Source organism: Ovis aries, chromosome 10 (assembly GCF_016772045.2).
Source record: "Ovis aries strain OAR_USU_Benz2616 breed Rambouillet chromosome 10, ARS-UI_Ramb_v3.0, whole genome shotgun sequence".
Classification (NCBI taxonomy): domain Eukaryota; kingdom Metazoa; phylum Chordata; class Mammalia; order Artiodactyla; family Bovidae; genus Ovis; species Ovis aries.
This window is the reverse complement of record NC_056063.1, coordinates 18,623,448-18,636,811: the sequence shown is the minus strand read 5'-3', so window position 1 is coordinate 18,636,811 and position 13,364 is coordinate 18,623,448. Positions and strand designations below refer to the sequence as shown.

Sequence of the window (13,364 nt, the reverse complement as noted above, 5' to 3'; positions counted from 1 at the left end):
GCAGATTCTTTACCACTACCACCACCATGGAAGCCCATCAGAACAATCATCTTCAAACCAAAATAGGGAAGCTGTGGGCTTTCTCAGGATTGTCTATTTGGGGCAGCAATTTCTCTGAGCTTTTAGGGCGACGCGGGAGTCATGTCTGAGCTGTGAGCTAGTTTGAGTGGCCCCAAATGTGGAAAGGAAAGGGAAGGAGAATTTGAGGTCAAGAGAACCAGGAAGACTGGTTAAACCAGGGCCTGACATTCTGATGAATTTAGTAGGTGACAGAGCTTGGTCACAGATGGAGGTCACAAGAGTCAGCACTGCTGTCAGAAATGAGTGTTGAGAGACCAAAAGGACACTGAAGCCCAGAGCTGAGCCAGAGAAGAGCTACTGTCAAATCCTAATTAGAGAGAAGAGCAGAAGAGATCGGAGTTAGAAGTGGGTTGAGGTGAGAAGGGAGTTCCCGAGATCACTGGGCAAAGCCAGAGGCAGGCAGCATGGCGCCACAAATTCCTAGTTTCTTGATGTATCTCCTGCTTCTTTTGCACCCTGTTGTTAACCACTAACAACTGACTTCTAATTTGCCTAAAGCTTCACTGTTCATTTCTCCTTTTGACTCTTTGCAACCCCAGGGACTGTAGCACGCCAGGCTTCTCTGTCCATGGGATTTCCCAGGCAAGAATACTGGAGTGGGTTGCCATTCCCTTCTCCAGAGGATCTTCCTGACCCAGAGGTTGAACCCGGATCTCCCGCACTGCAGGAGTCCACTGGGGAAGGGACAGATAGCCATTCGGTTTGGTGATGTTGAGACAAGGGTTCAGAAATTCATCCATAACCCAGACTGAGCAGATCCAGGGAATAGCGCCAGAATTTTCCTACAAACCTCTCTCCTAATTTTAATTTTAGGAACCCTGAAGGTGGCCTTATCACAGCCCATTACATGGGTAATTTTATTTCAATGTGCAAAAAGTCAGAAAATGGGTGAAGGGGGTCAGGTGTATGGTGATGGATGGAAAGTAGACCTTTGGTAGTGTCTCTCTGTTGTGGATACAGAATATAATCACAGTGGTGTACACCTGAGACTTATGTAATGGAATATTACGTATTTTCAATTTTTAGAAAAGCTAAAAAAAAAGTTAGAAATTTCATTGTGTTCTTCATTTCACTATGATATATTTGAGATCATCAGGTCAGACTATGGTATCAAGCCTTGGAAATATCACACCAGGCCCTGCAAAATGAGATCATGAATTGGTTTCCATGTTTTCTCTAGTAACTTGGATCTGAGGTCCTAAACCTGAGCTAGGAACTAGCACACTAGATAGAAATCTCAGAAGGGAAGAGGATTAAATTGACACTGGTACTAAATAATACAGTCTCCACAACCTTACTTCTAGGTGGGACTCTTAAACTCTCCCACCACTGACCCATGCCTTGTGTTTTTACCAGAGGGGATGGCATTCTTGACCCAAAGTAGACCTGAGATCCTGAATCCTGAATGGCTTGGCGGGAAGACAATCTCAGCCTTTCTTCCAAATTTGCTACAATATTTTCTCCAGGGGCGCACTGACTCTGACTGCTGTGGTAAGGTCAGTTTTGAGTCCCTGCTGTTGAAGCCTTGTTTGTTGTTTTAGTCGCTCAGTCGTGTCTGACTCTTTTGTGACCCCATGGACTGTAGCCCACCAGACTCCTCTGTCCATGGGATTCTCCAGGCAAAAATACTGGAGTGGGTTGCCATTTCCTTCTCCAGGGGATCTTTCCTACCCAGGGATCCAACTGGTGTCTCCTGCGTTGGCAGGCGGATTTTTTTTTTACCGGTGAGTCACCAGGGAAGCCCAGAAAAGACTTAGGGAGGCCTTGTCTAACCTCTGACCAGATTTCAGAATAACCTGTCCCCTAAAAGGCAATTTGAGTGAAGAGCCAGTGGTATAGGAAGACCCCAGACGATCAGGCCCATCATGAAGCTATAAGAATGCTCCCAGGGAGGGTATGAGCAACATCACCTCACTGGAGACTCAGGGCAGGACAGGGAGAAGACACCAAGGCTATAATATGCTCCTTGGATAGATGGCCTGCTGTATTTGTCCTAGGGTCAGGGCCACATCCCTGTGTCTGCGGGGAGGTGATTTCTACTGTGAATCATCAGGTGATGAGGTGGATCTATTGCAGATATCTGCAGATAACCTGGCTCAGAGTTTCACCACTTCCATGCTGTCTGCCAGGAACAAGCTGCTTCTCCTTTAGAGCTCCGACCTGAGGATGGATGGGAAAATGCTTGCTCTCTGTTACCCTTCCCACAGATGAAGTAAATTCAGCTCTGCCAAAGGCTCCATGGTGTCAAGAGGGAACAAGGGAGAAATGACCCCAGAGACCATAGAATGTAAGTGTTTGCTTAATCCCTCTTTTCTCCTCTCCATCCCCAAATGACCTCTCAAATTCATGCTTGCATCATCTCCCCTAGACTCCAGGGGCGCTTCTCAATCCGTCCCCCTACATTTATCTACCCCTTCATGCCATCCCCCAGACCATATCTGATCTCAGTTAAAAATTCATCCGTGACCTCAAGGAACTGCCTTTCTAGATTCGCCTCCAGCTTGTCTCCCCGCATGCCTTCATGGTGTCTGCACTAGCTCGCGAGGTCTGTGAGAGCAAGGTTATCTTGTTCACTGAATTTGCCACAACATCTATGGTAACACAGAGAGCACAGCACGGGGGTCATAGATACATGTGGATTCAATTCCTTTGTCCACTGTCATAGTCAGCATGGCCCTGGCTCCCTGTGTTGAAGGCCCGGTGGAATCAGCCACGCAAAGGGTAATTAACTAAAGGAAAAAGGCTCTTCTTCCATTTTACTCTGGAGGGCAAGAATATTCTTAAAACCAAAAAGATTTTAACATCTTTTCGGCTTTAATGTAATTTCTTGGGAGAATTAAAGGTGCCAAACGAATACAAATTTCTTACATGTAGGCTACTTATTATTTTTACCACTAAGTGAAAATTGTGCCAATTTTATTCTCTTGGTGACTGCGAAATGTCTCTCTAATAAAACACATGTTTTTCTCAAAGTTTTTTTTTTTCCTCCAGTAGGATAACTATGTCCCCCTGGGCTACAGAGTATTGTTAATTATAATGATAAGATACACAAAGGAAAAAAAAAAGATCAGGAAATGCTTAAAAGTCTCCAACAAATGTTTATCAGGAAATGTTATTCCAGAATCAAAACATTTCCTGTCCAATGATTATGGCATGGAGAAAAATCATGTGATGCCAGTTATGGGGTCTTATAAAAAGAATTTTTCTGATGAAATATGTTTATTTGAAGCAAAATCATTACAAATAACATGAGATAAATGAGAGTTGCTCAGAGTCACACTTTTTAAAAAAGTTTATTATTCACATCAAAATCTAAACCTCAAACTTCACAGAAATATATAAGGAGTAAATTGGAAATTCACCATCTCACCACTCAGAGATAACCTCTCTTAATATTTACCTCAATATTTAAATGAACATAATTCCAAGTGTGTGAATGCTTAGTCACTCAGACATGTACAACTCTATTTGACCCCATGGACTGCAGCCCTCCAGGCTCCTCTGTCCATGGAATTTTCCAGGCAAGAATACTGGAGTAGGTTGCCATTTCCTCCTCCAGGGGATCTTCCTGACCCAGGGATCGAACCCATGTTTCCTGGGTCTCCTGCACTGACAGAAAGATTCTTTACCACTGAGCCACCTGGGAAATCGTTGGACTGCAAGAAGATCAAACCAGTCAGTCCTGAAGGAAGTCAACCTTGACTATTCATTGGAAGGACTGATGCTGAAGCTGAAGCTCCAACACTTTGGCCACGTGATGCAAAGAGCTGACTCATTGGGAAAAGACCCTGATGCTGGGTAAGATTGAAGGCAAAAGGAAAAGAGGGCAGTCTGGGGAGGCCTTACAAATAGCTGTGAAAAGAAGAGAAGCGAAAAGCAAAGGAGAAAAGGAAAGATATAAGCATCTGAATGCAGAGTTCCAGAGAACAGCAAGAAGAGGTAAGAAAGCCTTCTTCAGTGATCAATGCAAAGAAATAGAGGAAAAGAACAGAATGGGAAAGACTAGAGATCTCTTCAAGAAAATTAGAGATACCAAGGGAATATTTCATGCAAAGATGGGCTTGATAAAGGACAGAAATGGTATGGACCCAACAGAAGCAGAAGATATTAAGAAGAGGTGGCAAGAATACACAGAAGAACTGTACAAAAAAAGATCTTCACGACCCGGATAATCACGATGGTATAATCACTTATCTAGAGCCAGACATCCTGGAATGCAAAGCTAGTGGAGGTGATGGCATTCCAGTTGAGCTATTTCAAATCCTGAAAGATGATGCTGGGAAAGTGCTGAACTCAATATGCCAGCAAATTTGGAAAACTCAGCAGTGGCCACAGGACTGGAAAAGGTCAGTTTTCATTCCAATTCCAAAGAAAGGCAAGGCCAAATAATGCTCAAACTACCACACAATTGCACTCATCTCACACGCTAGTAAAGTAATGCTCAAAATTCTCCAAGCCAGGCTTCAGCAATATGTGAACCGTGAACTTCCTGATGTTCAAGCTGGTTTTAGAAAAGGCAGAGGAACCAGAGATCAAATTGCCAACATCCACTGGATCATGGAAAAAGCAAGAGAGTTCCAGAAAAACATCTATTTCTGCTTTATTGACTATGCCAAAGCCTTTGACCATGTGGATCACAATAAACTGTGGAAATTCTGAAAGAGATGGGAATACAGACCACCTGACCTGCCTCTTGAGAAATCTGTATGCAGGTCAGGAAGCAACAGTTAGAACTGAACATGGAACAACAGACTGGTTCCAAATAGGAAAAGGAGTACGTCAGGGCTGTATTTTGTCACCCTGCTTATTTAACTTATATGCAGAGTACATCATGAGAAACACTGGGCTGGAAGAAACACAAGCTGGAATCAAGATTGCCAGGAAAAATATCAATAACCTCAGATATGCAGATGACACCATCCTTATGGCAGAAAGTAAAGAGGAACTAAAAAGCCTCTTGATGAAAGTGAAAGAGGAGAGTGAAAGTTGGCTTAAAGCTCATCATTCAGAAAATGAAGATCATGGCATCCAGTCCCATCACTTCATGGGAAATAGATGGGGAAACAGTGGAAACAGTGTCAGATTTTATTTTGGGGGGCTCCAAAAATCACTGCAGATGGTGACTGCAGCCATGAAATTAAAAGATGCTTACTCCTTGGAAGAAAAGTTATGACCAACCTAGACAGCATATTCAAAAGCAGAGACATTACTTGGCCGACTAAGGTCCATCTAGTCAAGGCTATGGTTTTCCCAGTAGTCATGTATGGATGTGAGAGTTGGACTGTGAAGAAGGCTGAGCGCCCAAGAATTGATGCTTTTGAACTGTGGTGTTGGAGAAGACTCTTGAGATTCCCCTGGACTGCAAGGAGATCCAACCAGTCCATTTGAAGGAGACCAGCCCTGGGATTTCTTTTGAAGGTATGATGCTGAAACTCCAATACTTTGGCCACCTCATATGAAGAGTTGACTCATTGGAAAAGACTTTGATGCTGGGAGGGATTGGGGGCAGGAGGAGAAGGGAACGACAGAGGATGAGATGGCTGGATGGCATCACTGACTCGATGGATGTGAATCTGAATGAACTTCGGGAGTTGGTGATGGACAGGGAGGCCTGGCGTGCTGCGATTCATGGGATCGCAAAGAGTCGGACACGACTGAGCGACTGAACTGAACTGAAAGGATGAGATGGTTAAATAGCGTCATTGACTCAACGGATGTAAATTTGAGCAAACTCCAGGACATAGTGAAAGACAGAGGATCGTGGCGTGCTACAGTCCATGAGGTCACTTTTCACACTTCAGTTCCTTACTTTACTTTCTTATCTAATTGTAACCATTGCTTTATTACTATATTTAACGGACATGCTATTAGGATTTCACCATTAAACATAAAGTTAGTTTTCAGTGTGTGCATGTAGCCTTTTACTAAAATTTCTTTTTATCAAAAATGAATATAATGATTGAATCATATCAAAGATATAAACACACCCTATTCCTTTGGCCTGTTTTTAAAATCACACTACACCTTTATGGTGCTTTTGCAGATATCTTGTTTTTTGTTTTGTTTTGTTTTTTTTATAAATTGAAGGTTTGTGGCGACTCTGTGTTGAGCGACTCTTTTGGCACCACTTGTTTTTCCAGCAGCATTTGCTCATTTTGTGCCTCTGTGTCACATTTTGGTAATTTTCACAATATTTCAAACCCTCCACGAGGAAGAGATTATGACTCACTGAAGGCTCAGATGAGATCTAGGAGTTTTTGTCCTTTTTTATTTAAGGTATGTACATTTTTAGACATAATACTTTTGCATGCTTAATAGACAACAGTATGGTACAAACACAACCCTTATATGCAATGAGAAACCAAAAAACATGCAACCCACCCAGGCATACCTTGGAAGTTAGGTCCCAGATCATCACAATAAAGCAAAAATTGCAATAAAGTGAGCCACATGCATTCCATGGTTTCCCAGTGCACAAAAAAGCCATGTTTACACTATACTGCAGTCTTTTGACCTATTCTTATAGAGAAATAAGTTAACCAATATTTTCTCAAAATCTCAAATTCATCTTTTCTTCTCCCTTTAAGCCCACCCCACTGTCACACTGAGTTCAACTCTTCTAACCAGACTTCTGGAAAAAACCTAAAGTTCTGAGAAAGAGAAAGTGTTAGTTACTCAGTCATGTCCAACTCTTTGCGACTCCATGGACTCTAGCCTACCAGGCTCCTCTGCCATGGTGTTCTCCAGCCAAGAATACTGGAGCGGTTTGCCATTCCCTTCTCTGGGGGATCTTCCTGATCCAGGTATCAAACGTGCATCTCTTGTGTCTCCTGCATTGACAGGCAGATTCTTTACCATTGTGCCACTTAGGAAGCCCATTTAAAATATTATACAGATTCAAAACATGTGGTGAAATCAGATGCCTGCCTACAGAGCTAATGGTACTCTAAGGAAGTTGGTCTCTACATATTCAATGATTTGACGTCTTTAATTCTGGCTGTGTTGGGTCTTCTTTTGGGCTTTTCTCTACTTGCGGCAAGCAGGAGCTACTCTGCAGTTGCAGAGTGCAGGCTTCTCTTTGTGGCCGCTTATCTTGTGGACACGGGGTCTAGGGTGCACAGGCTTCAATAGTGTGGCACGTGGGTTTAGTTGTTCTGCTGGATATGGGATTTTCCCAGATCAGGGATTGAAGCTGTGTCTTCTGCATTGGAAGATAGATTCTTCACCACTGAGCCACCAAGGAAGCCCTCTACACGTTTTTGATCATGTACTAGGACCACCAAAAATAGGCACTATTATCAATCTCCTTGTTAAATACTAGTAAAGTTTGATTTCTTAATTTAGACAAAAATAGAGGTATTCTAACAATTTCTTTCCACAATCCAAGTGCTCTAGGTGTCAGATTTGTTGCAGGAAATTTCCTACTTTATATTATAGGAGTAAATGCTATAACCAACACTTATTGAATCCTCTGTTCTAATCATTCTTGCAGTAATCTCATCTTAACATCAAATTCCCCATTAGCGATATATTTCAGTGCCTGAAATCACAGACGGTCTCTACTATAAACTGTCTTTTATTTTTTCATCATTTAGGAATAATCTCAGGACTAAAATCTTCAAGACTTTAAAGACATATGTATCTTATTTTAAAAATACCCTATCTTTTAAAAATTAATTACTAATTTGTCAGCAGTATTATTTCTGCAGAGAAAGGATTGTTACATAGGTTGATTTGTAAATTCTGCATGACAGTCCATATGAAAGGTTTTTTTTGTTTTTTGTTTTTCTATAATTTTGCTTTCTAAACAGTGACTCAAATCCCTTGCATGTGTTCTAAGTTGCTTCAGTCATGTCTGACTCTTTGCCTCCCTATGGACTGTAGCCCGCCAGGCTCCTCTGTCCATGGAGATTCTCCAGGCAAGAATACTGGAGTGGTTGCCGAACCCTCCTCCAGGGGATCTTTCCCACCCAGGGATCGAACCTACTGCTAATCAAGTCTACTGCACTAGCAGGTGGTTCTTTACCATTAGTGCCACCTGGGAAGTCCCTGAATCCCTTAAAATGACTTAAATATACTCGGGATATGGGGGAAAAGAGGCAGGAAACAGTGAGTGTTTGAGTAAGAAAGAATTCCTGTTTCGTGAGTCAACTCTAAATTTGTTTAATGATGAATTTTAGCTTTGGGGGTAATCAAAGGAAAAGTCCTTTCCTGAACAGAAAAATAAGTGATTTTTAATGAAGACTCAGTGTTGTGCTAATATGCGACAAGGAAAGCAGGAGGGAGAAAATTGGTTGATCAGGTATTAAAAAAAAAAAACAACACCATGACTTAAAGCATTTTCGGATTAGCATCAATCACACTTAAGACTATGCCAAAGCCTTTGACTGCGTGGATCACAACAAACTGTGGAAAATTCTTCAAGAGATGGGAATACCAGACCATCTGACCTGCCTCCTGAGAAATCTGTATGCAGGTCAAGAAACAACAGTTAGAACTGGACATGGAACAACAGACTGGTTCCAAATTGGGAAAGGAGTACATCAAGGCTGAATATTGTCACCCTACTTATTTAACTTATATGCAGAGTACATCATGAGAAATGCCAGGCTAGATGAAACACAAGCTGGAATCAAGATTGCTAGGAGAAATATCAATAACCTCAGATATACAGATGATACCACCCTTATGGCAGAAAGCAAAGAAGAACCAAATAGCCTCTTGATGAAAGTGAAAGAGTAGAGTGAAAAAGTTGCTTTAAAACTCAACATTCGGAAAACTAAGATCATGGCATCCAGTCCCAACACTTCATGGCAAATAGATGGGGAAATAACGGAAACAGTGAGAGACTTTAGTTTTTTGGGCTTCAAAATCATTGCAGATGGTGACTGCAGCCATGAAATTAAAAGACAATTCCTCCTTGGAAGAAAAGCTATGACCAACCTAGACAGCATACTAAAAAGCAAAGACATAACCTTGCCAACAAAGGTCCATCTAGTCAAGGCTATGGTTTTTCCAGTAGTCATATATGGATGTGAGAGTTGGACTATAAACAAAGCTGAGCACCGAAGAATTGATACTTTTGAACTGTGGTGTTGGAGAAGACTCCTGAGAGTCCTTTGGACTGCAAGGAGATCCAACCAGTCAATAGTAAAGGAAATCAGTCCTGAATATTCATTGGAAGGACTGATGCTGAAGCTGAAACTCTAATACTTTGGCCACCTGATGGAAGAACTGACTCATTGGAAAAGACCCTGATGCTGGGAAAGATTGAAGGCAGGAGAAGAAGGGACAACAGAGGATGAGATGGTTGGATGGAATCACCGACTCAATGGACATGGGTTTGGGTGAACTCCAGGAGTTGGTGATGGACAGGGAAGCCTGGTTTGCTGCAGTCCATGGGGTCGCAAAAAGTTGGACAGGACTGAGCAACTGAACTGAACAGAACACTTAAGAGGTGTGTCTAACCAGGCTATCAGGTCCAGGAGAACTGGCACAAACCATCCCAAATGAAAGTAGACTATGGATTCATGTTTATGCTTAGGTCTTTTCATGTAGTAGCAAAGCATATTTGAGGACCCAAAGGCACATACTGTGTTAGTCGCTCAGTCGTGTCTGACTCTTTGGAACCCAATTAACTGTAGCCTGCCAGGCTTCTCCATCCATGGAATTCTCCAGGCAAGAATACTGGAGTGGACTGCCATTCCCTTCTCCAGAGGAACTTCCCAACTCAGGGATCAAATCCTGGTCTCTTGCCTCTCAGGCAGATTCTTTACCGTTTGAGCTGCTGCTGCTGCTGCTAAGTCACTTCAGTCATGTCTGACTCTGTGCGACCCCATAGATGGCAGCCCACCAGGCTCCCCCGTCCCTGGGATTCTCCAGGCAAGAACACTGGAGTGGGTTGCCATTTCCTTCTCCAATGCAGGAAAGTGAAAAGTGAAAGTGAAGTCGCTCAGTCATATCCAACTCTTAGCGACCCCATGGACTGCAGCCTACGAGGCTCCTCTGTCCGCAGGATTTTCCAGACAAGAGTACTGGAGTGGGATGCCATTGCCTTCCCTGACCATTTGAGCTACAGAGAAGTAAAAGGCACATAATCAAGGGTAATTTGATTCCACAAACAATTCTTAAGCATTTTGTGACACATACATAATAAGGCAAGATCTATGCCCTCAAGGGTGTTTCTCTGGTGGCTCAGACGGTAAAGCGTCTGCCTGCAGTGCAGGAGACCTGGGTTCGATCCCTAAGTCAGGATGATCCCCTGGAGAAGGAAATGTCAATTCGCTCCAGTACTCTTGCCTGGAAAATTCCATGGATGGAGGAGCTTGGTGGGCTACAGTCCATGGGGTTGCAAAGAGCTGGACACAACTGAGCGACTTCACTTTCTTTCTTATGCCCTCAAGAGTTTCACAATCTAGCGAGATAGAAACATCACAAGTAATTGTATATGGAAGGTAAGTTTAAGTGATAACCCCACCTCATCTGGACACCCTCCCCCTTAGATAAACACTCTTGAAGGAGTTCCTTTTGATTATCCTTTTCAAATCAAAATTCCAAGCTGAACTTTCACTTACAGTTTTATTAGTTTATATCAAAAGGCCAAAAGGGGGAATTCCCCAGCATTCCAGGGCATGGAATGTGGTTAAGATGTTGGGCTCTCACTGCCAGGGCCTGGGTTCAACCTCTGGTCAGGGAACTAAAATACCACAAGCTGAGCAGTGCAGCCAAAAAAAGCAAGCCAAAGGATAACTAGTTGTTTGGTGGGGTGGGGTGGGGAGACTTTGTCTTATGCAATGTCGTCATGCATGTAAGGCTTCTGCTCAGCTCATATCCCATAACATCAAATAAATGCAAGACCCATGGGGCTCAGAGGACTATTATCTGATGATAGACATAACGCCTGCCAACTATAGCACCTGCCATAAAAGTGGCTAGATGTTCCAGAATGATGCTTCTTCAATGACAAAAGCCAAACCACACAAAAGACTGACATGGTCATTCTGAGTTGAAATCTCAGTTACTCCATGCGGCTATGCTGCTTTTGGTAAATCATTTGAACTTCGAACCTCTGTCAAACGTTTCAGATGCATGTAGCAGTAAGTGGCAGCTTGCAAGCAAACAGCAGTGAGCGATGGCTGGAAGCAAGGTCTTAGTTTCCCAAACCGGGAGTCCTAATCACTGGACCACAGGAGCCAGGAGTTAGGGCTAAAAGTCCCTAGTCTTGCCTGCCTAGTCAAGAACAAATTCAGATGAGGAGGCAGAAGGTAAAGAGTAAAGTAAAAAGTTTATTGAAAAGAAAAATACATTCGGAAAGGTACATGGGGAGCTGAGAGAAAGAATCACGCCTTTTGGAAGCTTAAATCCTTCATTAAGGGGCAGTTTTCCAGGTCTTCATCTTCCCTCAGGCCAGTCACCTTGCTCTGTCCCCCCTAGTTAATTTGTCTCAGGACCCTCCCCTGGGGTGCCCATGCACACCCTAGCCAAGATGGATTTCTGAAGTGAAGGCTTCTGGGAGGAGCAAGACTCATTATGGCCTGGAACTTAGCCTCTGACTTTTGACTCCAAGGAGCCTTTCTGCACATGTGCAGTTGTCTCCCTTATCAGATAGGGCTCCCTTATCAGACAGGGTTTGGTTTTTTGTTTTTTTTTTTTTTCCCCTTTCTTTGTCCTTGCCATGATTATTCCCCTGAGGTGAGAGACAAAGACTGGCTATGTATTCTGTTTTTGTTGGCTGTAAATTCCTCAACTGGAGCCCATCTATCTCTTATCTCAAAAACTGCAAGCAGAAGGGTGACTGTACATTTCCAACCTGGAGCCCATCTATCTCCTACCTCAAAATCTGTGTTAAAAAACCAGTGTAAAAGAAATCAGTTTACGTCATAGGAACAGCTTAACAACATCAGTTACAGCGCATTTTATCAATACCAAAACCCACTTAGACCCAACGTCACTGTAGCAAGGTGGAAGAAATTATTGCACATTATAAAGCTGTGATTACAAAGCTGTGAATCTGCCTGCAGTGCAGGAGACCTGGGTTCAATCCCTGGGTGGGGAAGATCCCCTGGAGAAGGGAATGGCAACCCACCCCAGTATTCTTGCCTGGAGAATCCCATGGACAGAAGAACCTGCCCGGCTGCAGTCCATGGGGTGGCAGAGTTGGAAACGACTGAGCGACTAACAACACACACACAAAGCTGTGATGCATTTTACGAAAATCTACGAAGACCAAGAGAAGTGCAGTGTAATACAAGACATGATTGCAGATCAATAAACGGAGATCGCGGTTGTTCCAAAGGAACCAACGTAACCTGTAACCCAGGTCACCGCCTCAGCTCCCATCACTCATTATTTCGGCCTTTGGATTAGAAAGGTACAGGACTTCAGCTCCACAGCAGTGAAGGGAAACAGGGAAACCGTGTGTGGAAGTGATCTGAACTCCCTGATGGAGGGACCACCAGCCGAAAAGCCAGCACTGGTTTGGGGAGTGGGACTGTACAAGAGGTTGCCCCAGCATCTTTTGTGCGCCTCATCCTTCCGGGTCAGGCATCTCCGAAGTCCCAAGACTTTGGGGACCAGAAGCCTGGAGAAGGTGGAGTGCGTCCACAGGGGAATCCCTGAGAAAAGGGCAGAGGTGCACACAGCGGGATGGCCGGTGCCCAGTCCTAGGGGTCCGTTCACAGGCGAGAAAGGGGGCGGGGGCGGCAGGGGGGCAGCGGGGAGGAGGGGCGAGGCGCCATCGCCCGGCCCCCTCCCCTCCCCTCGGGTTCGCTCCCCTCCTCTTCCCTCGGCGATCGGGCATCCGGGCTCATCCCGCCGAGGCCCGGCTGCTTCTGGGGGAGGCGCCAGCTGGTCGTTGCGCCGGTCCCCCGACCAAGCAGTAACGGCGACCCGGGAGGCTGAGCGGATGTGGTTCGGGCCTGCGTTGAGGTAAGGGCAGAGGGGATGGCGCAGGAAGTCAGAAGGGGGCGCCGGGCTCGAATCCGGCCCCTCGCAGATCCCCCCAGCGGGAAGCCACCTCTCCCCGCCCCCGCTGCCCGACCTCGGGGCGCGGCAGCTGTGAGAGAAGCCCCTGGGGCGAGAGCCCCGCCCGGGGCCGCTTGCTGAGGCGTCTCTGCGCGTGCGCAAGTCCTCCGGCGAGGCCTGGGCGCGGGGCTCGGGGGCGACACTCTTGCCGGGTACTAGGGCCCAGGTGTCGGCGTGCGTGGGCACAGCCGCGGGCGGCGGCAGGGCGCACGGCCCAGGGATCGTACCCCGACCCAGGTCTCGGACCGAGGCGGCGTGAG

General features: G+C 44.9%; 1 protein-coding gene across 17 annotated transcripts in view; it reads left to right on the top strand.

Annotated features, from left to right (window-relative positions):
* The first annotated feature begins 261 nt into the window (after window positions 1-261).
* The window catches only part of RCBTB2 (RCC1 and BTB domain containing protein 2), a 55,828-nt gene continuing 42,725 nt past the window's right edge, over window positions 262-13,364 (top strand). For 14 of the 17 annotated variants that reach the window (XM_012184446.5, XM_042254700.2, XM_012184441.5 and 11 more), the window contains exon 1: window positions 12,897-13,008. The gene's annotated coding sequence lies outside the window, so the exon portion shown is untranslated. Of the gene's footprint in view, window positions 437-2,288; window positions 2,369-12,896 lie in introns of those variants that run through there. The other 3 variants (XM_042254697.2, XM_042254691.2, XM_042254698.2) reach the window with 2 other exon arrangements.